We start from the raw sequence: 23,838 nt of genomic DNA, 5'->3' as shown, positions 1-23,838 counted from the left end.
AATGGAAATACATATCATTCCAATGGATTGAAAGGTGTCTCAGTATTATCCTACCACTGATTCCGCATAGATCGCTGTCAGCCACGCGGAATTTCTTATCATTGCTCCATAAATATGTACTTTACGTAATATTTACGCGCACGCTGATGGTTGATCGGTCAAAATACAAGCTAAATAAATCGAGGAAAAAACGAACATCGTTATATCTATGGCAACAGAAAATGCAAAACAAAACCGATCCTAAGCACTACAATAACATGAAGGAAACATCAGTGTTATGCTAGGAACATCGCGCAGAAAACGTCCAAGGTTATACGAAATCACACTTAATATACAGAATGCAATAGAAAATCGGACCGTTTTAATTAGTCTCTAAAATTGGAATGGTATTACTGGCAATACTGAATGTCTGTCATACTTTTCAGGTAGGTACCCCATTTGCTGAGATGGAGCGCTGGAGTAGGCCTGTACTTGATATGACTGAAGGCCTCTTACAAAAACGGTGACTGTGTTGCTGCTGCTAGACGGGAATACTGTCGTCATTCAACCTTAGACGGAATGATCCTGCACCATGAGCACATGCATTGAGGTTATGACTGAAAACGTTTGAAGCAACACAAAGTGCACTTAAGCTGAATTCGACAGCAACACCCAGAAGTTGTAGCTCACAAGATCGAATAGCGGAGTTGCAAAATGTAACCAGAAGTCCAAAGCGTTCTCTGAGACAAATAACGGCAGCAGTAGGAAAGTCCAGTCGTAGAATATTACAAAATTATTTTAAATTGCCGCTGTAGAAGTAGTGATTTCAGTAAGATGGTGATTAACTTTCAATGGCAGCAGTGCTCAAAGTGTTTGGTAATCACATCGTTTCAAGGAATGGGGACATTTCGTGGCCTTACAAATCTCCGGACTTAACGGCATGTGATTGCTTCCATTGGGCGTTCCTGCAATATAAGTTGCATGCTATACGTCTACACAATTGTAGAACTGAGATACAGCATTCGCGCAGAATTAGATACATTGCTATACGGATGCATGAACGTACCGCGAACGATTTATATCGCACATTGTCTGTCATGTAACAATGCAATGTTAGCCACCTGCAACACATCATTTTCAAAACAAGAGCAGAGTGTGAAATGGTAACAGGCAATTGTTTCGTTGTTGTGACGGCGTCCTGCAATCGGCCTCCTTCACTCTCTCCAAACCGACACGCTTTTCTGAAACACCCTACAGCACCTCATGCAGTCACAGTTGAAAATAACATTCGAATATTAATGCCGCTTTAAACACTACTGCCACCCAGACCAAGCTGTCATTATGTTACAACATCAATTGTCTCAACACTAATCATGTCAAACACATGCTAATTGTCAGCGTGTTCATACAAATTAAAGCTATTCACCAAAAGTCGCCCGCAGAGACACAATTTAGTAAACGTGTATTAGGAGAAGGGAAACCTGAGTTAACGACGAATTACCGAAGGTGAGACAGATATCATCGTCCGGTGCTGAGATGAAATCAGCTACTGATAGTGAAGCTACCGATAGTGAATCTACCGATGGTGAAGCTACCGATATGTGTAACACGCGATACTGCATATTGCAAAGTGATAAATAATTATCACTAAAAATTTCATTTCCTTTGCAAGCACAGCTGTATATATTGTAAGCTATTATATAAGTGGGCGTGAAGCTGCGTACCTATACTTTAATACACACATGTGAATCGTACCACTCACACATGAATACCTGATACGACACGACAATGCTATTCCATTATACAATAAGATGTCTCGGCCTCAGCCTGTCTCTGATGGTGTTAACTGTCAGCTCACAACGAAAAAACTAGCTGCTCCAAATCGTATTCCAACAAAGAAGTGATTTCAAATCCATTTTACTCCATAAATAATATACTGGAGCTTGCTACGAACAATAATACGCATACACTTATAGCAGAAAGTTATACAACTGTTCTTCAGCCCTATCCATAAACAGTTCGAATTGTTATGTTACTCCATTGCACAATATAATGCCAAACAACTACAAAGAATAGCTGTAATTAGGAAATCTGTGCTACGAAACATTTTTCTGAAATGAAAGAGATCTCAGACTCGGCGGTAACAGCCCTCACTCCTGTTATCGAAGCAACTGGAGACTTAATGGTAATGAGGAAGCGAACGTATGCAGCAGAGAGCATTAGCTATGTGTTTTGATGGTGAAATACGTCTGCTGGCTGTTTGGGGGAGGAGACCAGACAGCGAGGTCATCGGTCTCATCGGATTCCGGAAGGACGGAGAGGGAAGTCGGGCATGCCCTTTCAAAGGAACCATCCCGGCATTTGCCTGGAGCGATTTAGGGAAATCACGGAAAACCTAAATCAGGATGGCCGGACGCGGGATTCAACCGTCGTCCTCCCGAATGCGCGTACATCTGCAACACTCCATTTACTTGACAAGCTGTAATATAAGTGGAAGACAACTTCGCATAAACATAGTCTTAAACAATCACAATACTTCAAATGGGTAACATTTTAGCTCATAGACACATCACATACATGCGTCGACACGTTAATTCTCAAAAACTACAACGTATAGCTGTAATTAGGAAATTTAAATCATGATTATGGAGATTATGGGTTCTATGGAGCGAACGTGTTTACATCGAGAGGGTGTAGTGTCCCTTTTGCAATATTCACTATTATCGAGGTGAAACATAAATAAAAATGACTGTATGTGACTCAAAATGAACTGCAAACATCGATTTATCTGCGAAAGGTAATAACACTAACTGTAAAAATATACAATATACACTCCTGGAAATGGAAAAAAGAACACATTGACACCGGTGTGTCAGACCCACCATACTTGCTCCGGACACTGCGAGAGGGCTGTACAAGCAATGATCACACGCACGGCACAGCGGACACACCAGGAACCGCGGTGTTGGCCGTCGAATGGCGCTAGCTGCGCAGCATTTGTGCACCGCCACCGTCAGTGTCAGCCAGTTTGCCGTGGCATACGGAGCTCCATCGCAGTCTTTAACACTGGTAGCATGCCGCGACAGCGTGGACGTGAACCGTATGTGCAATTGACGGACTTTGAGCGAGGGCGTATAGTGGGCATGCGGGAGGCCGGGTGGACGTACCGCCGAATTGCTCAACACGTGGGGCGTGAGATCTCCACAGTACATCGATGTTGTCGCCAGTGGTCATCGGAAGGTGCACGTGCCCGTCGACCTGGGACCGGACCGCAGCGACGCACGGATGCACGCCAAGACCGTAGGATCCTACGCAGTGCCGTAGGGGACCGCACCGCCACTTCCCAGCAAATTAGGGACACTGTTGCTCCTGGGGTATCGGCGAGGACCATTCGCAACCGTCTCCATGAAGCTGGGCTACGGTCCCGCACAACGTTAGGCCGTCTTCCGCTCACGCCCCAACATCGTGCAGCCCGCCTCCAGTGGTGTCGCGACAGGCGTGAATGGAGGGACGAATGGAGACGTGTCGTCTTCAGCGATGAGAGTCGCTTCTGCCTTGGTGCCAATGATGGTCGTATGCGTGTTTGGCGCCGTGCAGGTGAGCGCCACAATCAGGACTGCATATGACCGAGGCACACAGGGCCAACACCCGGCATCATGGTGTGGGGAGCGATCTCCTACACTGGCCGTACACCACTGGTGATCGTCGAGGGGACACTGAATAGTGCACGGTACATCCAAACCGTCATCGAACCCATCGTTCTACCATTCCTAGACCGGGAAGGGAACTTGCTGTTCCAACAGGACAATGCACGTCCGCATGTATCCCGTGCCACCCAACGTGCTCTAGAAGGTGTAAGTCAACTACCCTGGCCAGCAAGATCTCCGGATCTGTCCCCCATTGAGCATGTTTGGGACTGGATGAAGCGTCGTCTCACGCGGTCTGCACGTCCAGCACGAACGCTGGTCCAACTGAGGCGCCAGGTGGAAATGGCATGGCAAGCCGTTCCACAGGACTACATCCAGCATCTCTACGATCGTCTCCATGGGAGAATAGCAGCCTGCATTGCTGCGAAAGGTGGATATACACTGTACTAGTGCCGACATTGTGCATGCTCTGTTGCCTGTGTCTATGTGCCTGTGGTTCTGTCAGTGTGATCATGTGATGTATCTGACCCCAGGAATGTGTCAATAAAGTTTCCCCTTCCTGGGACAATGAATTCACGGTGTTCTTATTTCAATTTCCAGGAGTGTAGATCGATAGATGCAGAAAAAACATTATTTTTATTGTATGGGATTATAATGTCTAAGTAACTGAAAGAAGTATTATTATCTTTGCAAGAGTATAAAACACAATGCAATGCTCATTCTTCTGTCTAGTCTGTTTTGTTCTGTTCGTTCTGGTGTTAGCTGGAATAAGGTACGCAAGCTATTGTGCTGCGCTAGCATTTGTTTCTGTCGTAACGTAATTGCAAATATTTAATGGTGTAAACTGTGTCCTAGTAAGAATGTATTAGTATAAAGTGATCTTCATGTGTTGTTTCAAGAACCTACGCCACATTTATCTTATGAAAAGGATATTTAATGAAAATTATTCAGCATGTTTCTAGCTGCTGTGGAGCGAGTAACAGTGATCTCTGACTGTTAACAATTAGCCGCCATTACGCGGTACATTTAAAAATATTTTTTCACAGCACTATGTCTGATAGCCGGAGCGGAAGAAATTATGTAAAAATATTCAGTGAGATTAATTGAAGGAATCCAGTGAAACAATTAGCTGCCATTACGCGGTACATTTAAAATATTTTTTCACAGCACAGTGTCTGATAGCCGGAGCGGAAGAAATTATGTAAAAATATTCAGTGAGATTAATTGAAGGAATCCAGTGAAATAATTTTATTAAAACTTGTCTATTTTCTGTGATAGTAATAATTTCAGATTAGTGAACTGGAGCTGAGTAATACTACGCTATTGCATTTACAGGAATTTGTAGGGAGCCTGGCGCTCGATAAAACCGGATGTAATACGTAATTGGCAACCTACGAAATTCATTATTTTGCTTATTATATCTTATTTGTATTTTTTTGAAAACTAAACGTAAAAACTAACTTCACAAAAAATCAGTAACAGATCACGATAAATCAAAGGACAAACAAATTTATCTAGGAGAGTGTTTCCTCTAAATAAATAGTTACATTATTTTTTAAGAGATATACGAGGGCTATCCACAAAGTACATTACGTTTTGGAATTAAAAATAAATAAAGTATTGGAAATTTTTATTATTATATACAGATGAAAGCCACACTTAAATACTACTTTTCTACATAGTTGGCATTTAAATTAAGGCACTTATCGTAGCGATGGACGAGCTTGGAAATTCCTTCGTCGTAAAATTCGGCCGTCTGCGCCTTCAACCACGTGGTTACCTCTTTTGGGACAGAAAAGGTGTGATTTTTGTGGATTTTCTGGAAAGAGGCACTACAATAAACTCTCAAAGGTATTGCCAAACTCTGCACAACCTCAGAAGAGCAATAAAAAACAAGCGCAGGGGAAAGTTGGGCTCAAAGATCTTGCTGATTCACGACAACGCCCGGGCCCACACGGCAAATGCCACTCGTGAAGTTCTCGAATCTTTTAAGTGGGAGTTGTTTCCTCGTCCGCCGTACAGTCCCGAGCTGGCACCGAGCGACTTCCACTTATTCCCAGCAATGAAGAAGTGGTTGGCTATGCAGCGTTTTGATGACGACGCACAGCTTCAAGAAGAGGTAACCACGTGGTTGAAGGCGCAGGCGGTCGAATTTTACGACGAAGGAATATCCAAGCTCGTCCATCACTACGATAAGTGACTTAATTTAAATGGCAACTATATAGAAAAGTAGTATTTAAGTGTGGCTTTCATCTGTATATAATAAAAAAAATTTCCAATACTTTATTTATTTTTAATTTCAAAACGTAATGTACTTTGTGGATAGCCCTCGTAATAAGGGATAGCAAAATTTTATGCCAAATATATGTTTTTTTCATCAAAACGTATTTGCTATACAGTTTCTCCACATACAAAGGATCAAGTGGTTCAAAATCTGCACGTAGACGAAATTCATACTTTGACGCTGAAAACATCAAAACTTAGGAAAAATAACCGCTGTCCGTAACTTGCAACCATGCGAGTACTCCTATACATACCCGCCCGGCTAGCCGTGCAGACTAACACGCTGCTTCCCGAGCGGGAAGGCGTGCCGGTTCCCGGCATGAATCCGCCCGGCAGATTAGTGTCGAGGTCCGGTGTGCTGGCCAGCCTGTGGATAGTTTTTAAGGTGGTTTTGCATCTACCTCGGCGAATGCGGGCTGGTTCCCTTATTCCGCCTCAGTTACACTATGTCGGCAATTGCTGCACGAACACTTTCTCCATGTACGCGTACACCATAATTACTCTATCGCGCAAACATTGGGGTTACACTCGTTTGATGTGAGACATTCCCAGGGGTAGAGGGGTTCCACTGGGGGCCGAGCCGCACAATAACCCTGGGTTCAGTGTGGGGCGGCGGTGAAGTGGGTGGACTGCTGTGGCCTGTTGTGGGGTTGTGAACCACTGAGGGCTATCACGGGACGAAGCCTCTCCGTCGTTTCTAGGTCCCTGATTTAATACACACAATACACTACTAGAAATTGCAATGCGATCAAACAATTAGAATCTAAATAAATGTGTGGAAGGCTTCACTATATTGAAACACGTTCACTCATTCGTCTCTCCCGCACAACCATCGCTAAACGACGGACAACGGCCTGTATATATCACGAGGCCAGGAATTGAAAGCGCTGAACGTACCTTATCATACAAGGAATGGTGCCACACGGAGAGGCATTACGACATGACCGTTAAGTTGCACGAGAATAGAACTCAACAGCTCAGTCTTGCATAGCAGTAAGCGACTCGTCTGCTGCTCGACATGCAGTCCACATTAGAGAAAACGAACAAGCAGGGCAATGAAATTTCCTACATAATGATGAAAATCTGAACTGGACTGAGCGCGTAACTCCAAGGAGCAAGACGGAATTAGCGTCCCTCCATGCCGTATATAAATATAAAGAGCGCATCCCTCTTGACCTGAAAAAGAAAACTTGTACAAACACTTGTACTTGCAATTATTGATTACAGCAATGGTGTCCTGCAAGGTCTTTCTCAGGAAACCACACTGCTCCTTGAACTGGTTACGAATGCCTGTGTTCTTTATATCTGTGTTGTTTGACTCTTTGCTCATATTTCACCATCATATGCACAGCTATCCTGGCTGTGTGCAGAGAAGTGCAGAAATTTTCCATACCCTCTGTCATCTCTATTGTCTAATAAAAGTACTTTGTCACTCATACCTCTTCTCGATTTTGGCCCTCTTGTCTGGAGATCGTGGCAGAAACATCCTTTCAGTCTCACTCCAACCCTCATCCACTTTGTCGAAGTCCTTCTCAGTAGCAGGAACCCGACCATGGAATAACCTTTCGCATTATGTTAAAATACTGAATAACACCTCAGGCTTCAGAAGATAATTAATTAAATATCTACTGAAGCAACAATAATGATTACCATTGCCCCTGTACACCCATGTTGCCCTTTTACAGCCTTCTTTCCAACCAGATCTTCCTCATTTCCAAGTATTCTTGGCTGGCACAGTTCCTTAAATTTCCTTTCCCCAGAACTCGCTATATCAGAAAACATCTACTTTGTACACTTTTTTATTTCTGCCCCTATCGTTAGTGATACTATTGTCTTTATTATTATTATTACTATCGTTAATAAAGGTGTCAGCAGCAGCAGTAATGGTAGGAGTACTGTTAATATTAACTTTTTCATTTCATGGCCAGTATTATTTATTCACATTGTCAATACAGACTCACAAAACATTTTAATACTATTTGTCATATTAAAATTGTTATTTCTTAGTTAGCTATGATGCAAAAAAGATACTGTGCGTGTGAAACCTATATCTGATGTAAGAGAGTGCCTGACAGCCCGAATCAAATCAGGTTAAACAAATAAACAAAAAAATAAAGACATACTGACATCACAAAGTAATAAAAACACCAAAGCATCCAATGTCTCAAGAACAGTCTGCTCTCAGATATATGCTCTATAAATTAAAGATAGTACCACCAGACAAGCGAAACTATGGTAAGGAACTAATTATGGGTTGGTGAAACGTTAGGCGTCGAGCTGATTTCGTGCGATACACGTAGCCAATACTCAATAGAAATACGTCTACAGTCATCTCCCAAAACAACATCTCTGTGCAGTGCAACGCATGATGTGCGATACATCAGATACTGTGTCAGAATAAAGACGAAGTAATTACAGCAAAAGTCTTTGAGAAGCTATAACGTTGTACACTGAAAACAGCAAGTGACCATGAGAACTATCCACAATGCTCGCCTGTGTAAAAAATGTGCTTCCTTGAAGAGATGAGGTGTTATTTTTCCATACAGACACATTGGTGTGTATTAAATGCATATTTTCTCTTTCCTCGTGCGCCGTAAGTCAGAATTCTATTTTAGTTGCAATAGTAACATTTTTATAGTAATAAATCCAGTACCAACGAATAGTTTTCAACGACAGCGACAGCGGTAATCAGTTTTTGAGCATCGAATTAGCGACTTTCTGAATTTAAACAGCTGACATGCATGCAACTGGCATGGCGATCAACCTGCAGACACCTCTAGGCTATTATTATAGGTACGTATTGTGGTAATTAGGAGGTGAATGTCTATACTGCGAGAGCAGCAAGAAATTCTAGACTAAACAGAAATATTTTGTTAAAAAATAATACTAGAAAACTTTTTCACTGTATAGCTTACTTGGAGCAGCTACTTATTTGCGAAGTACAGGGAGTGGACAAAAATATGGAGACATCACAAACACAGCAAATTACCAAGCCTAACATGGAATGGAAAAATCGTTGGCATTCAAAACAGCTTCGAGTCGGCTTGTAATGGATGGTACAGATCCTGTATGGTTTTCCATGGAACCTTACACCATTCTTCCTGCAAAATAGTAACATCATGATGGAGATGGATGGCACACACGCAATCTTCTCCACAAACTAGACCACAAACGCTCAGTAATACTGATATCCGGTGATTGTAGATGGCCACGGACGGTGTGTCAGTTCATCCTCGTGCTCACAAAACCATTCCTGGACAGTGCGAGCTGTGTGAACAGCAGCTCTGTCGTCTTCGAATACAGCAATCATTATTGGCTTAGAAAGATTACACCATGGGATGGATCAGCCAAAAAGCTCATATAATCCTTGGTAATAATGCGATCTTGCAGAGTAACCATGAGGCCCATGGAAAACCACGATATGACTACGCAGATCATCACCGTGTCACTCTTGAGACAAACTCGGCCAGAAATTGAAAAACTGTCTGAAACAAGACTCATACAATTAAATGTCTTTCTTCCATCGCTCCACAGTCCCGGTTTTACAGCTTCGGCACCACGTTTTCTTGTTACGGGCGTTTGCATCACTGGTTTGGAATTCCTGACCGTCCTGTAAAGACCAGCTTATGGAGCTCCCTCCGTGTGCTTTTGGCGCTGACAGGGTTCGTACCGAGCGAGGTGGCGGAGTGGTTAGCACACTGGAATCGCATTCGGGAGGACGACGGTTCAATACCGCGACCTGCCATCCTGACTTAGGTTTTCTGTGATTTCCCTAAATCGCTCCAGGCAAATGCCGGTATGGTTCCTCTGAAAGGGTACGGCCGACTTCCTTCCCCGTCCTTCTCTAATCCGATGAGACCGATGAACTCACAGTTTGGTCTCTTCCCCCAAACAACGCAATCCAACCCAACCAGGATTCGCGAGTGGGACATTTATTTCTGCAGCGACTTTTGCTGGAGTCGTCCTCTTGTTTTTTATCACAATCCTCTTCAACGACCGTCTGTCAAGAATACTCAACACTCAATTTCGTCAGCGTTGTCAGTTAGGGAATGATTTTCCGCTTTCCCTGTATGCGGTATAAATCTTCAGTGTTGGTGCACCTTGAAACACTAAACACTTTCTCATCTTTGGTTACAGAAGCACCATCCATACGAGAATAACAATTTCTTCAAGTTCGAATTCACTTAGCATCAACATAATGCACTCAAAGTACACAAAACGCGGTTCTCATCACGACTGACATAACGTGTTGAGGACACCGTGCACTTGCCGTTCGTTGTGAAACAAGAGAGCATCTACCTTTGTATATGAGCATCCATTTCTGGTGGTGCTTTTATATTTTTGTCCAGTTCCTGTACAATGGAACGAATGATGCCTCAGAAAAACACACACAACAAACGAACGCGTATATGTGGTAGGTGGAATGCGTGTCTTAAGCACTGAAAACGTCGAAACTTAGAAGAAATAGCCAACTACACTAGACAAAATTCGCTGTCATGCAGGTATTCATATGAGCCACGAGGGGAATAATAAGGATGTAGACAAATGTGCAAAGTTAGTAGAGTCCGCGCAGACTTTCACTGTCACATCACACTGACATGAAGATACACCTTACGTATTATAAACATGCACCTTGATGGCTGAGCGATCGAAATACAGGCGAAACTAATCGGAACTGAAGTTCAACAAAATTTTCTCATTGTTTAGTTCCGACACAAAACAGTACTACTGAAAACAACACAAAAATTCGCAGACTCGTGAGAAATTCTGTGGTATACTGAGAGGGTAAAATCCCAGTACCAGGGAATAATTCACGTAGAGTAATAAGTGATTAAATTTACAAGATCACACGTTAATGTAAGCGCAAGATTAACCATTGTAGATATGAAATGCTGCTACATTAATAACTTGCGTAAGTGGCTGAATGATGAATGCAAGAAGAATGCAAACATGCATCTCTTGTGTTGTTCTGGTACCGGATTCCGGTTTATGGCATGGAGTCCCGTGCCTGTTGCACTTAGTCGGTCGATACAGGGGCAGTTAATACTGGTTGTGGACGGCGCTGGATTTGTCGTTAGATGATGTCACATACATGCTCGACTGGAGACAGATCTGGTGATCGGGAGGCCAAGGAAACATGTCGACACTCTGTGAAGCATGTTGGGTTACAACAGCGGTGTGTGAATGAGCGTTATCCTATTGGAAAACATCCGCTGGAATGGAGTTCACGAATACAGGAAAACAGGTCGAACTACCAGATTGACGTGCAGAGTTGCAGTTAAATTGCTTGAGATAACAACTAGAGTGCTCGTGCAGTCATACGAAACCACATCCCAGATCATAGCTGCAGCTGTAGGGCCAGTGTGCCTAGGCCGCAGACAGGTTGGTTGCAGGCGCTCACCTGGCCTCTCCTAACCAAAACACGGCAATCACTGTCGACAAGGCAGAACCAGCTTTCATCAGAAAACACAACAGACCTCCGCTCTACCCTAAAATGAGCTCTCGTTTGACAAACTGACGCTGCAAACGGCCATGGTCTGGGGGCAGTGGAAGGCACGCAACAGAGCGTCTGCCTCGGAGCTGCCCCTGAAGTAACCGATATGTGACACCGAGGTGCCAACTGCTACTCAAATTGCTGCTGCGAATGCAGTACTATGCGCCACTGGCAAACGCTGAACAGGATGGTCTCGCCTCGGCAGTGCCAAGTGGCTGTTCGGAGCCCGGTCTTGTTGCGATCGTAACTTTCCCGTGAACACTACTACCAGCAATCATGTGCAGTGGCTACAAACCTGCCAGTTTTTTTGTAATATCGTGAAAGGGACATCCAGATCCTTGTAGCCCTATTACATGATCTCGTTCAAACTCAGTGTGGTTTTGATAATGGCGTCTTCATCGCCTTAAAGACATTCTTGGCTTGCATCAACTCACTGCGTCCAAAGTCAAAGGTAACTAACGTTCATACCTGCTACAGGGCATATTTAAAGCAAACATGTTTTGTATCCCAATACTGGCGCCACTAGCGCCACTGTTACGCGACTGATGCGAAATTTGAATAGACGTTATCTTCTAGGAGTAGAAACACGTTTACGACCTTTCGTTTACCTCGCACAACTTCTTCTTGGTGCCGAGATTTTTTCCGTCAGTGTATATACTACTTAGAATCAAGTGTGCGGGGACCTCACCTTATTCAAACAAGCTCCCTCATGCATGCGTGTTCCATACGAGGAGCATCGACAGACTGGCGTCGCCTCTCTCTGCCTCTCTGGGCCAGGCAGTCGCCAATATGGGAAACAGTCGCATGACATTAGCTACGAAGTGGAAGTGACGTTGAGACACAGATACAGCTACCGTTTACGGTATTCTGTGACTGTACTTCCCTCCCACCACTGCATGAACGTGATGTTAAAACGTGTATTAAAATGCTTCCCTTTGACAGACACACCCAGTACATCTACTTTTATCGTTAGGTACGAGACTTTATAGGTATTGCATGCGTTTTTTTGCTATAATGACTGTGGCACCAAGTCATTTTATAACAGTCGCTTCGTTTTAATTCAGCTCGATCATTCCATTTGGTACTGTCATCTCTTTTGGCAATGATTGAACGGAGAAGTTCGAAATATTGATAGATTCTTCTGTGTTCGGAACTATCAGTACAGTTTCATCTCCACGACTTAGATTAACTACTGACGCTATTTCTCATCTTTTGGAGGATCTGACATTAATTATTGAAACCCTACCGTATTCACACTATTCATTGGACTGAGAGTGTGTGGGGTGTCTTTAGTGAAATACGAGGGCAGTTCAATAAGTAATGCAACACATTTTTTTTCTCGGCCAATTTTGGTTGAAAAAACCGGAAATTTCTTGTGGAATATTTTCAAACATTCCCACTTCGTCTCGTATAGTTTCATTGACTTCCGACAGGTGGCAGCGCTGTACGGAGCTGTTAAAATGGCGTCTGTAACGGATGTGCGTTGCAAACAACGGGCAGTGATCGAGTTTCTTTTGGCGGAAAACCAGGGCATCTCAGATATTCATAGGCGCTTGCAGAATGTCTACGGTGATCTGGCAGTGGACAAAAGCACGGTGAGTCGTTGGGAAAAGCGTGTGTCATCATCGCCGCAAGGTCAAGCAAGACTGTCTGATCTCCCGCGTGCGGGCCGGCCGTGCACAGCTGTGACTCCTGCAATGGCGGAGCGTGCGAACACACTCGTTCGAGATGATCGACGGATCACCATCAAACAACTCAGTGCTCAACTTGACATCTCTGTTGGTAGTGCTGTCACAATTGTTCACCAGTTGGGATATTCAAAGGTTTGTTCCCGCTGGGTCCCTCGTTGTCTAACCGAACACCATAAAGAGCAAAGGAGAACCATCTGTGCGGAATTGCTTGCTCGTCATGTGGCTGAGGGTGACAATTTCTTGTCAAAGATTGTTACAGGCGATGAAACATGGGTTCATCACTTCGAACCTGAAACAAAACGGCAATCAATGGAGTGGCGCCACACCCACTCCCCTACCAAGAAAAAGTTTAAAGCCATACCCTCAGCCGGTAAAGTCATGGTTACAGTCTTCTGGGACGCTGAAGGGGTTATTCTGTTCGATGTCCTTCCCCATGGTCAAACTATCAACTCTGAAGTGTATTGTGCTACTCTTCAGAAATTGAAGAAACGACTTCAGCGTGTTCGTAGGCACAAAAATCAGAACGAACTTCTTCTTCATGACAACGCAAGACCTCACACAAGTCTTCGCACCCGAGAGGAGCTCACAAAACTTCAGTGGACTGTTCTTCCTCATGCACCCTACAGCCCCGATCTCGCACCGTCGGATTCCCATATGTTTGGCCCAATGAAGGACGCAATCCGTGGGAGGCACTACGCGGATGATGAAGTTATTGATGCAGTACGACGTTGGCTCCGACATCGACCAGTGGAATGGTACCGTGCAGGCATACAGGCCCTCATTTCAAGGTGGCGTAAGGCCGTAGCATTGAATGGAGATTACGTTGAAAAATAGTGTTGTGCAGCTAAAAGATTGGGGAATAACCTGGTGTATTTCAATGCTGAATAAAACAACCCCTGTTTCAGAAAAAAATTGTGTTGCATTACTTATTGAACTGCCCTCGTACATGTAGCCCGTGCAGAATGGAAGTACGTCCTCTTGCATCTCCTGAACCACGGTGGTTGTCAGCTACCAGATATAACACCAGTAGCTGGCAGGGCAAACTATCACATCAAAAATTTCCAGATACTCTCATATGTAATGCGAAACTGACATTTAGACGTCACGAGAGGCGAATCTACCACTATAAAGCAGGCACGGAGCATCTTGCTGTCAGTAAAGAAGCTGAAGCGGCGGAATAGCTCTGTTTGTTGATATCAGTGAGGTCAGTTCTAAGCGGTATTTGTGGTGTAAAGAGCCACGCTAATGGAAAACGGACGACTGGATACGCTTGATTTATAGTGGTGAATCACACTATACCCTGTGGCAGTCCGATGGAGAATTCTGTGTGCTGTAACAAAATGTTACATTACGGGGCTTTTCATGGATAGGGTTGAGTCCCTTTATTATGCTAGTAATATCAGTGGTGGTGCGTAAGAATTACGACACTCCGATGTAAGACTTACGTGTACTATTGAAAAAGAGGGGAGCACTCTTCGACAACCCAATGATGCGGATTTTATTAACGCTTGATTTTGATGTTCCAATCGATTCCCGCAATCAGAGTGTAACTCTCTTACTACACTGCAATTTCCTCTACATATATTACAATAGCTGAGCACATGCCATGATTATGAATATCGCATTTATGGATGTAAAATATATCAAGATGTGAAAAACATGACATGAATATACCCTAATGTAGGTGAACTCATTCCATACATGTGCCAAAAAATGCCTAAATTATACTTACTTAATGGGATTTTTTTCTACAATCGTACAATCGTACATCCATGTTCTAATGACATGTTGGAAATAAGCATATAAGATTTGTCATCACGGCTGTTGTGATGTGTAATACGTATTGTTCTTGAAAGCAAGGAGAAATATCGAAATGGAATTTCAAGATTTTGGACATGGCTGCGCTTCAGCAAACTGTGCATCCAAGAGCTTCAGTGGATTAGAAATAACAGTCAACCAGTTGCAAAATACAGGTTTATTAAACCTTGACCACGGTTTCGCTGGTTTTAAAACCGTCTTTTTCAGAACATTTTGTACAACATATAAAAGTAGTACCCTTCTTCTGTGGTGCTTAGGCTTAAAATTTATTACAATGTCATGTACTAGACGCTGGATGCAACAACATGTAGTATGCCATATGAAAGATTTGTATAAAAGTGATATTTAAATATAAAACCTGAGTCGGCGCATGTCACTCTATAGGATCCGATGCCACGTTTTATATTTAAATGTCAGTTTTATAGAAATCTTTTCTGTCGTATGCTGTATGTTGTATCCAGGGTCAAATATGTGATATTTTAAAAAAGTTTCAAGAGTATACCTTACAGTAGACGGCTACTACTTTTATATAATGTATTTTAAATGATGATGAAGTGGATGACATGTACTAGACAGAGTCAACGACTAGCATATGGCCTACAAATAATGTGATTCTATGAACAGTATCTTCTGAAGAATATAGTTTCCAAACCGTCGGAACCTTGGTCAACGTTTAATAAACATGTATTTTGCAACAGTTTGGCTGTTATTTCTGATCTATCTAAATGGAATTACAATGCGGGTTTGAAGAGATTAAAACTTGGAAGTTGCCCAATGACAATGTAATTCTGTCAGCGACGGCAAAATTCTTCGAAGAAATGTTGAACGAAATGGATATCCTACGGAAAGAGCTGATAACACGAACATCAACATTAGTAAAATAAAGAGTAATGAAATTTATTCGAATTAAATCGGGCAATGGTGAGGGAATTAGATTAAGAAATGAGACAATAAAAGCGGCAGATGATTTTTGTTATTTGGGCACCAAAATAAGTGACGATGGCCTAAGTATAAAGAATGTAGAATGCTGGCTGAAAACAAAGTAAGGAATTTCAGAAAAGTTTTTATGAAGGTATTTCTCTGCAATGTAGCCTTGTACAGAAGCCAAACGTGGATAATAAAAGTCCAGACAAGGAGAGGATTCTAACTTTTGAAATGTGGTGCTACAGAAGAGTGCTGAAGATTAGAATGATTGTATAGGAAGACGAAGAGGCAATGAACCGATCTGGGAAGAAAAGAAATTTATGTCACAACTTGACTGGAGAAAGGGCTCATTTGATAGGACACATCTTGAGGCATCAAGGAATAGTCAGTTTGTTAATGAAGTGGGTATGTTATGGGGGAGGAAGGGGGAGTGGATAGAGGCAGAATGAGATTGAAAAGTGTAATGGTTGACCAAGGCTTGACTACGGTAAGCAAGTTGTAATGGGTCTTCGTTATAATTATGTAAATGTGAAACTTGCGGTGGGAGGGTAAACATTGTACAGATGCACCAAACCTGGAGTACAGTGATGACGTTCTAATGGATGTAGGTCGTAGTAGTCATGTAAAAGTGGAAAAGCTTGCACAAGATAGATTAGCGTGGAGAGCTGCATCAAACCAGTTACAACAAGGATTGCAACGAAAATATGTAACAATGTAGAAAAATAAGTTTGTCAGTAGACCATAAAAATGAGTGCTTCCACATGCGCAACGTAGCGTAATGCTCTGCACTCTTGTGCAACATAACATTTGTAGATAACCATAACGTTTATGAAGATAAATGATTTGCTGGATCATGAAGTTGCTTTTTCCAGTTTTCTGGAGTATGATATTCTGCAAGTTGATGGGTTACGTGGAAGATAGTAATCAGTGATGGCGGGAGATATCTGCAGCCGATTTGTTATTGTAGCAGTCGCTGAATATCACTCCGCAGATAAGATATCTCACAGCTTGCGCAACGTTACTCGGTACTAAAGTGTCGATTACATGTGGTAGTTTTTTGCGGCATTGTTGGGTAATTGTGGCTTCAGTTAAATATGTTTGTTGTTCTTAAAATGCAGCAGAGTTTTTAAAACAGGTATCGAAAAACATCTCTAGTGCATCCACTTCTCCACTACATATTATTATGTTGAATAAAAGCATATCTTTCGAAAAACTCTTAGTACTAGAAGATGCTCACTGTTTATTGACTATGCAAACCGTCCAAATACTGGTAACTGATTCTTTTATGGGACGACCAATCTTCCTACAAAAAGGGACTTCCGTAGCCGTGATTTTCCTATTGAAGAAATACATGGCATAAAAACTCTGTCTTTCCCTGAGTGCCAAGCTGTCTGAAGTCCCAGAAAAATTAATTGGATTTTAACCCTTAGTTTACCACAAAAAAAAGGAAACCACGCAGTGGGAGCTAACCCACAGGACTTCAGATCTAGCGATCAGGGACTGAACTTAACTCCCTAGGAACTTCCTCTTTTAGGTTAGCAATCACATGGGGAGGGAATGCGTGCTGGCATCCACACCGGGGAAACGTTTAACGTACTAAATTCACGCATAACAACATTTATTAATAGAGTGGAGACCCTACTGAACTTCATTAAACCTGCAACGTGTGTGAAATCCTAACACTAAGGTTAGGTAAAAGTTTCCTTTTATGACATAAGTCTCCTGATTGGTTTCTAGCATCCTGCTGCGAATTCATGTCCTGTGGCAACCTTTTATTCTCAGAGTAGCAATTGCAACCTACGTCATTAATTATTTGCTGAATGTATTCCAATCTCTATCATACTATATGATTTTTGCCGTCCATAGCTCTCTCTAGTAGCATGAAAGCCAATCCATTATGTCTTAACAGATGTCCTGTCATCCTGTCTACCGTTCTTGTCAGTGTTTTCCATGTATTCTTTTCCTCGACTATTCTACGAAGAGCCTCCTCATTCCTTACCTTATCAGTTCACCTAATTTTCAACATTTTTCTGTAGCACCACATCTCAAATGCTTCTATTTTTTTCTCTTCCGGTTTTCACACAGTCCATGTTTCATTACCATACGAGCCTTTGGTCCAAATGTACATTCTCAGAAATTTATTTCTCAAACTAAGGCCTGTGTTTGGTGCAAGCAAACTTCTCTTGGCCTGGAATGCCCGTTTTATCAGAACTAAACTGCTTTTTAAGTCCCCCTTACTCCATACATCGTGGGCTATTTTGCTGCCTAGGAAGCAGAATTCCTTAGCTTCGTATATTTCGTGATTTACAGTTCTGATGTTAAGTTTCTCACTTCTCTCATTTCTGCTCTTGGTCATTACTTTCGTGTTCGTTCGATTTAGTCTCCGTCCATATTCTGCACTCTTTAGGTTGTCCATTTCATTCAACAAATCCCGTAATTGTTCTTCACATTCATTGAAGATAGCAATATCATAGCCGAATCTTATCATTGATATCCTTTCACCTCAGATTTTAATGCCGCTCTTGAACCTTTCTTTTATTCGTGTCATTGCCTCTTCGAATTATAGACTTAACAACAGGGGTGAAAACCTACATCCATGTGTTACACCCTCTGTAAGCTGAGCACTTCATTCTTGGTCCTCCAGTCTTACTGTTCCTTCTTGGTTCTTGTACATATTGTACGTTACTCGTTTTCCCTATAACTTTCCCGTATTTATCTCAGGATTTCGATCATTTTGCATCATTTGACATTATCGACTCTTTTTTCCAAGTCGACAAATCCTATGAACGTGTCTTGATTTTTCTTCAACCACGCTTCACTTATCGGCTTTACCGTCAGAACTGCCTCTCTAGTGCCAACACATCAAAACTTAGGAAACCCAGTCACGTATACTGTGCGTCACGGGGAAAAATCAGGGTCTAATCAAATATGCAGAGGGAGCAGCACCTACACAGAGTTTGACTGTCATATAATAGTGCCATAAAATACACCTTACTTATTATTAACACGCGCGCTGAAGGGCGAGCGATCAAAATACAGGATAAACAAATCGGAAAGGAAGTACAACATAAATTACTCATTGTACAGTTGCTGCACAAAAGAGAACGGCTACAAACAACGCAAAAATTCGCGCCACACGAGAAATTTTATGACACATACTATTCAATACTTGAGATCTAAACAAAAACTTGCGGAAGGCTTCAAGTTTACTCAAACACGCTCGCCCATGCGTAAACAGTCACATGACATTAGCTACGAAGTGGAAGGTACGACGAGACACAGATACGGCTATAGTCTTCCGTATTCTCTGTCTGTACTCCTCCCCCACCACTGCATGAATGTGATGGTTCAAATGGCTCTGAGCACTATGGGACTTAACATATGAGATCATCAGTCCCCTGGAACTTAGAACTGCTTAAACCTAACTAACCTAGGACATCAAACACATCCATGCCCGAGGCAGGATTCGAACCTGCGATCGTAGCGGTCGCGCGGCTCCAGACTGAAGTTCTTAGAACCGCTCAGCCACACTGGCCGGCAACGTGATGTTTAAACGTGTATTAAAATGCGTCCCTTTTACTTTTATCGTTAGATACGAGACATTGTAGGGATTCCATGGGTTTTTAATATAATGACTGTGGCACCAAGTCATTTTATAACACGAATCGCGTCGTTTTGATTCAGCTCGATCTTTTCATTTGGTGTTGTAATCTCTTTTACATATGACTCAACTGTCAAGTTCAAAGTTCTGATAAATGCTTCAGTGTTCGGAACTTGCAGTATACATTCGTCTACATGGCTTAGATTAACTAATAACATTATTACTCTACGTTTTCAAGATTTGATGTTATCAACTGAAACCCTATATCTGCATCTATACACATACTTCACAAGCCACCGCTGGCGCTTGGCGGACTGTACCCAGCCCCAGTACTAGTCATTTCCTGAACTTGGAGAAATGCATGATACGCATTGTGCTGTCTGTACTGGTAGATAGGACAGCTTGGTGGTGGAAGTGGAAGGGTAGCCCACAACATAGACACACAACAGTATCCACAATTACAAGCACCCAAGCTTTACTGATCTTGCAGCAATAAAGGCTCTTAACAAATCTCAATTAAGCAAGGACATAAATTTGGTTAGAAACATACGTTAACCTTCAACCAGTGAATAACCCCAATAAAGAATTACCAATCAATAAAACGTAGACAAAGGACTGCTTTACAAGAATGCTTAAATTAAGTAAAATCATGAAAAGCTGAGTTACAACTTTTCTCACAAACTACTTAGGAATTTACAGCAAATAAACACGTTTGATCTGTTTAATCACAAGGTAAATGCCAAGTCCAAGCGACCGAAGCCACTCAGAGCGGACGACCGCCCCAACGCTGGTCATCAACCGACATCGACACGGCCCAGTGGCTACCGTGCTAAAATAGACTAACGTTTCGGTAAGCGACCGACAGCAGCACAGGAGTAACAGTGACTGAAAGTCGGCGTACGCCTTACGAAACACGGCACACCCTGAAGCGGGAGCAGGCACAGCTCACAAGCGGCCATACAACCGCGAGCAAACAAACCTCACGCCGCCCGTACTAACGCTGGAAATGATAGCGAGCGACAAGACGCCACGCGCAAAGCAGCAACCGTGCCTACCCCTCGACCACAGAATGTGCCCTGTCTCCTTGTCTATGGTAATACAATTTATAGCACACAAGAAACGATTTAATAATGGCATTAGTTCAACGCAAGATCAGTTAACAGTTAGGTCCAGTAAAGATTTACCAACCGATTTAACTTCAAACCAACTTCCGGACCACAGGCGGAAATTAGTAAACTTGGCATAAGTTTTAACCAGACCCACAAACAAGAAATCAAATTGAACAGTTGCCAAAAATACAGTCACGATACGCAAGTCCTCCAAGACCTTGCTATATTACTCACAGTTATCATTAACGGGGAAACATACACAAATGAATGACAAGAAATTCACCATTGAAAGCAAAAAAAAAAAAAAAAAAAAAAAAAAAAAAAAAAAAAAAAAACAACACAGCACAAAGGTTAAATTAATTAATTTGCTGTCGAGCCAGTCACTGAAAGCTCAGTTCCACAAGATTAGGACTAACCTCACTCGGCAGCAATATATTTGTGTGCGTGATAACTAGGTTGGCCAAACAGGACTCCAAAACCCGAAACAACAGGTCACACGTTAGCTGTCTTGTTCTCGGATACTAGGCACCACCGGGCTAAGACAATCGCAACGAAAAAAAATCTCTGAAATTACAGCTGCCTGCAGCAAAACAAATGAGTCAGGGTGCATGAACGTAAAGCACAAGTCACTGTTACAGCCGGAGCGTAACCTTTTCAATGGACATACGGACAGAACAACACACGTGGGCATAAAGGGAGCAGCAGATGCGTACCAAGCAAACTATACTGCGCCAAAATACGACCCACGTCACGTCCACGAGTACTGCTCCCGGAGCTGGTGTCTGCTCGCTGAACTGCCGCAAATCTCTGTCCCCCGGAAAGCGATGCTGACTGCCGCCTTGCTCAACGCTCCCTTCTCGGCCGTGCACAACTCTTATCTTGTCGCCTCAGAGTGCGGCCGCAATGTCCGTTCTCCCCTGCTGTCCGCCCCAGCCTCCTGTACTCGCACTCACTCCCTCGTTAGGACTAACTCCGACAGGAGGCGCTCGCGATCGCAGATAGTGCCAACCTCAACCAGAGGAGTAATCGATAGCGTCTTGCGCCTAGAGCCGTGCCACGGCTCACTGTCTTACACTATATTTATTCACAACCAGTTTCGGTCACGGTCCATCTTCACAGTGGAAAAATATTTATTGTGACAACTTCACATGTCATACATGCTATTTAACCAGAAAAGTGTGTATCATACATGTCTCCTAGTATATCGATTCTGTTGACAGTCGCTTGAAAAAAAAAATCGATCATTTCCTTTCTTTACCATTTGCAAATAGAGCGAGGGAAAAACGACTATCTATATGTCTAATACCTCTAATCTTATCTTCATGGTAAAACTAAACTCGTCCCGAACAGGCCATGAAGGCCCAATGGTACCGACCGGCCGCCGTGCCATCCTCAGCCCATAGGAGTCACTGGATGCGGATATGGAGGGGCATGTGGTCACCACACCGCTCTCCCGGCCGCATGTCAGTTTCCGAAACCAGAGTCGCTACTTCTCAATCAAGTAGCTCCTCAGTTCGCCTCACAAGGGCTGAGTGCACCCCGCTTGCCAACAGCGCTCGGCAGACCGGACGGTCACCCATCCATGTGCTAGTCCAGCCCGACAGCGCTTAACTTCAGTGATCTGACGGGAACCGGTGTTACCACTGCAGCAAGGCCGTTGGTCTACATCTACATCTACATCCACATACATACTCCGCAATCCACCATACGGTGCGTGGCGGAGGGTACCTCGTACCACAACTAGCATCTTCTCTCCCTGTTCCACTCCCAAACAGAACGAGGGAACAATGACTGTATATATGCCTCTGTACGAGCCGTAATCTCTCTTATCTTATCTTTATGGTCTTTCCGCGAAATGTAAGTTGGCGGGAGTAAAACTGTACTGCATTCAGCCTCAAATGCTGGATCTCTAAATTTCCTCAGTAGCGATTCACGAAAAGAACGCCTCCTTTCCTCTAGAGACTCCCACCCGAGTTCCTGAAGCATTTCCGTAACACTCGCGTGATGATCAAACCTACCAGTAACAAATCTAGCAGCCCGCCTCTGAATTGCTTCTATGTCCTCCCACAATCCGACCTGATAGGGATCCCAAACGCTCGAGCAGTACTCAAGAATAGGTCGTCTGTGATGCCCTTGGATGTAGATGTGACACCACTGCGGCAAGGCCGTTGGTCTTATCTTCATGGTCCTCATTCGAAATGTACGTTGGCGGCAGTAAAACCGTACACCAGTCGGCCTCAAGCGCCAGTTCTTTAAATTTTCTCAGTAGTGCTCCAGTGATTCCCATGTGAGCTACCGAAGCATCTCCGTAATACTTGCGCTTTGTTCGAACCTATCCGTAGTAAATCTAGCAACCCGCCTCTGAACTGCCTCGATGTAGTCCTTTGAATGCGAAAATATTTTGTTGAGCCCAACCTACATAGGTAGGAACGATCATCAAAATAAAATAAGAGAAATCAGAGCTCGAACAGACAGGTTTAGGTGTTGGTTTTTCCCGCGTACTGTTCGGGAGTGGAATGGTGGAGAGATAGTATGATTGTGGTTCGATGAACCCTCTGCCAAGCACTTAAATGTGAATTGCAGAGTAATCGTGTAGATGTAGCTGTAGATGATCTGACATGGTGCGGGTCCCAAGCACTCGAACAGTACGCAACAACGGGTTGCACTACCGTGTTACATACGGTCTCCCTAACAGATGAACCACTCTGTTCTAAAATTCCCAATAAAATTCCTTGCCAGTGTGGCAAAGCTTACATCGGTCAGACGACTCGCACAGTCATTACATGAAAGGTGCGTTGAACACGAACGCCACACTCGCCTTTCGCAGCCCAGTAAGTCGGCCGTAGCTGAGCAGTGTATTACCACAGGACACGCTGTGGATTTTTCTGCCACGAAAATCTTGGCCCCAGAGTAAACTTTCTTGGGATTCAGTAATTAAAGAATCTGTGGAGATACGCCTAGCGCAAAATCTTATAAATCGTGATGGCGGTTTTCAACTGGACAAGGCTCGGGACCCGGTGATCTATCTAATGTCCTCTGAGAGAAGACATTTTATTCATAATGACACGTCTGGCGACATCTGACGTCTGTTTTTAGCGATGCGGGCGCGCTTTCCGACAGAGGGCAGACATGTAGTTTTCACCTTCACGCGTGCGCCTGCGTGCCACAGATAGAACAGTAGCTCCAGTGGGCGCGGATTTCGATAGAGGACGCTCCTGTGGCGGAGGCCAATGCGCATGCGTCTTCGCGCCAATTTTTTGCTATAAAACTGACTCCGGGAACTTGCAGTCTC

The 23,838-nt window shown here is 43.4% G+C and overlaps 1 pseudogene; it reads right to left on the bottom strand.

Moving 5' to 3' along the window:
* Nucleotides 1–22,090: 22,090 nt before the first annotated feature.
* LOC124778375 lies at nt 22,091–22,208 on the bottom strand (annotated as a pseudogene).
* Nucleotides 22,209–23,838: the final 1,630 nt, after the last annotated feature.

Source organism: Schistocerca piceifrons, chromosome 2 (genome assembly GCF_021461385.2).
Source record: "Schistocerca piceifrons isolate TAMUIC-IGC-003096 chromosome 2, iqSchPice1.1, whole genome shotgun sequence".
Classification (NCBI taxonomy): Eukaryota; Metazoa; Arthropoda; class Insecta; order Orthoptera; family Acrididae; genus Schistocerca; species Schistocerca piceifrons.
The sequence above is the reverse complement of the archived record's forward strand: the minus strand, read 5'-3'. Positions and strand labels throughout refer to the sequence as shown.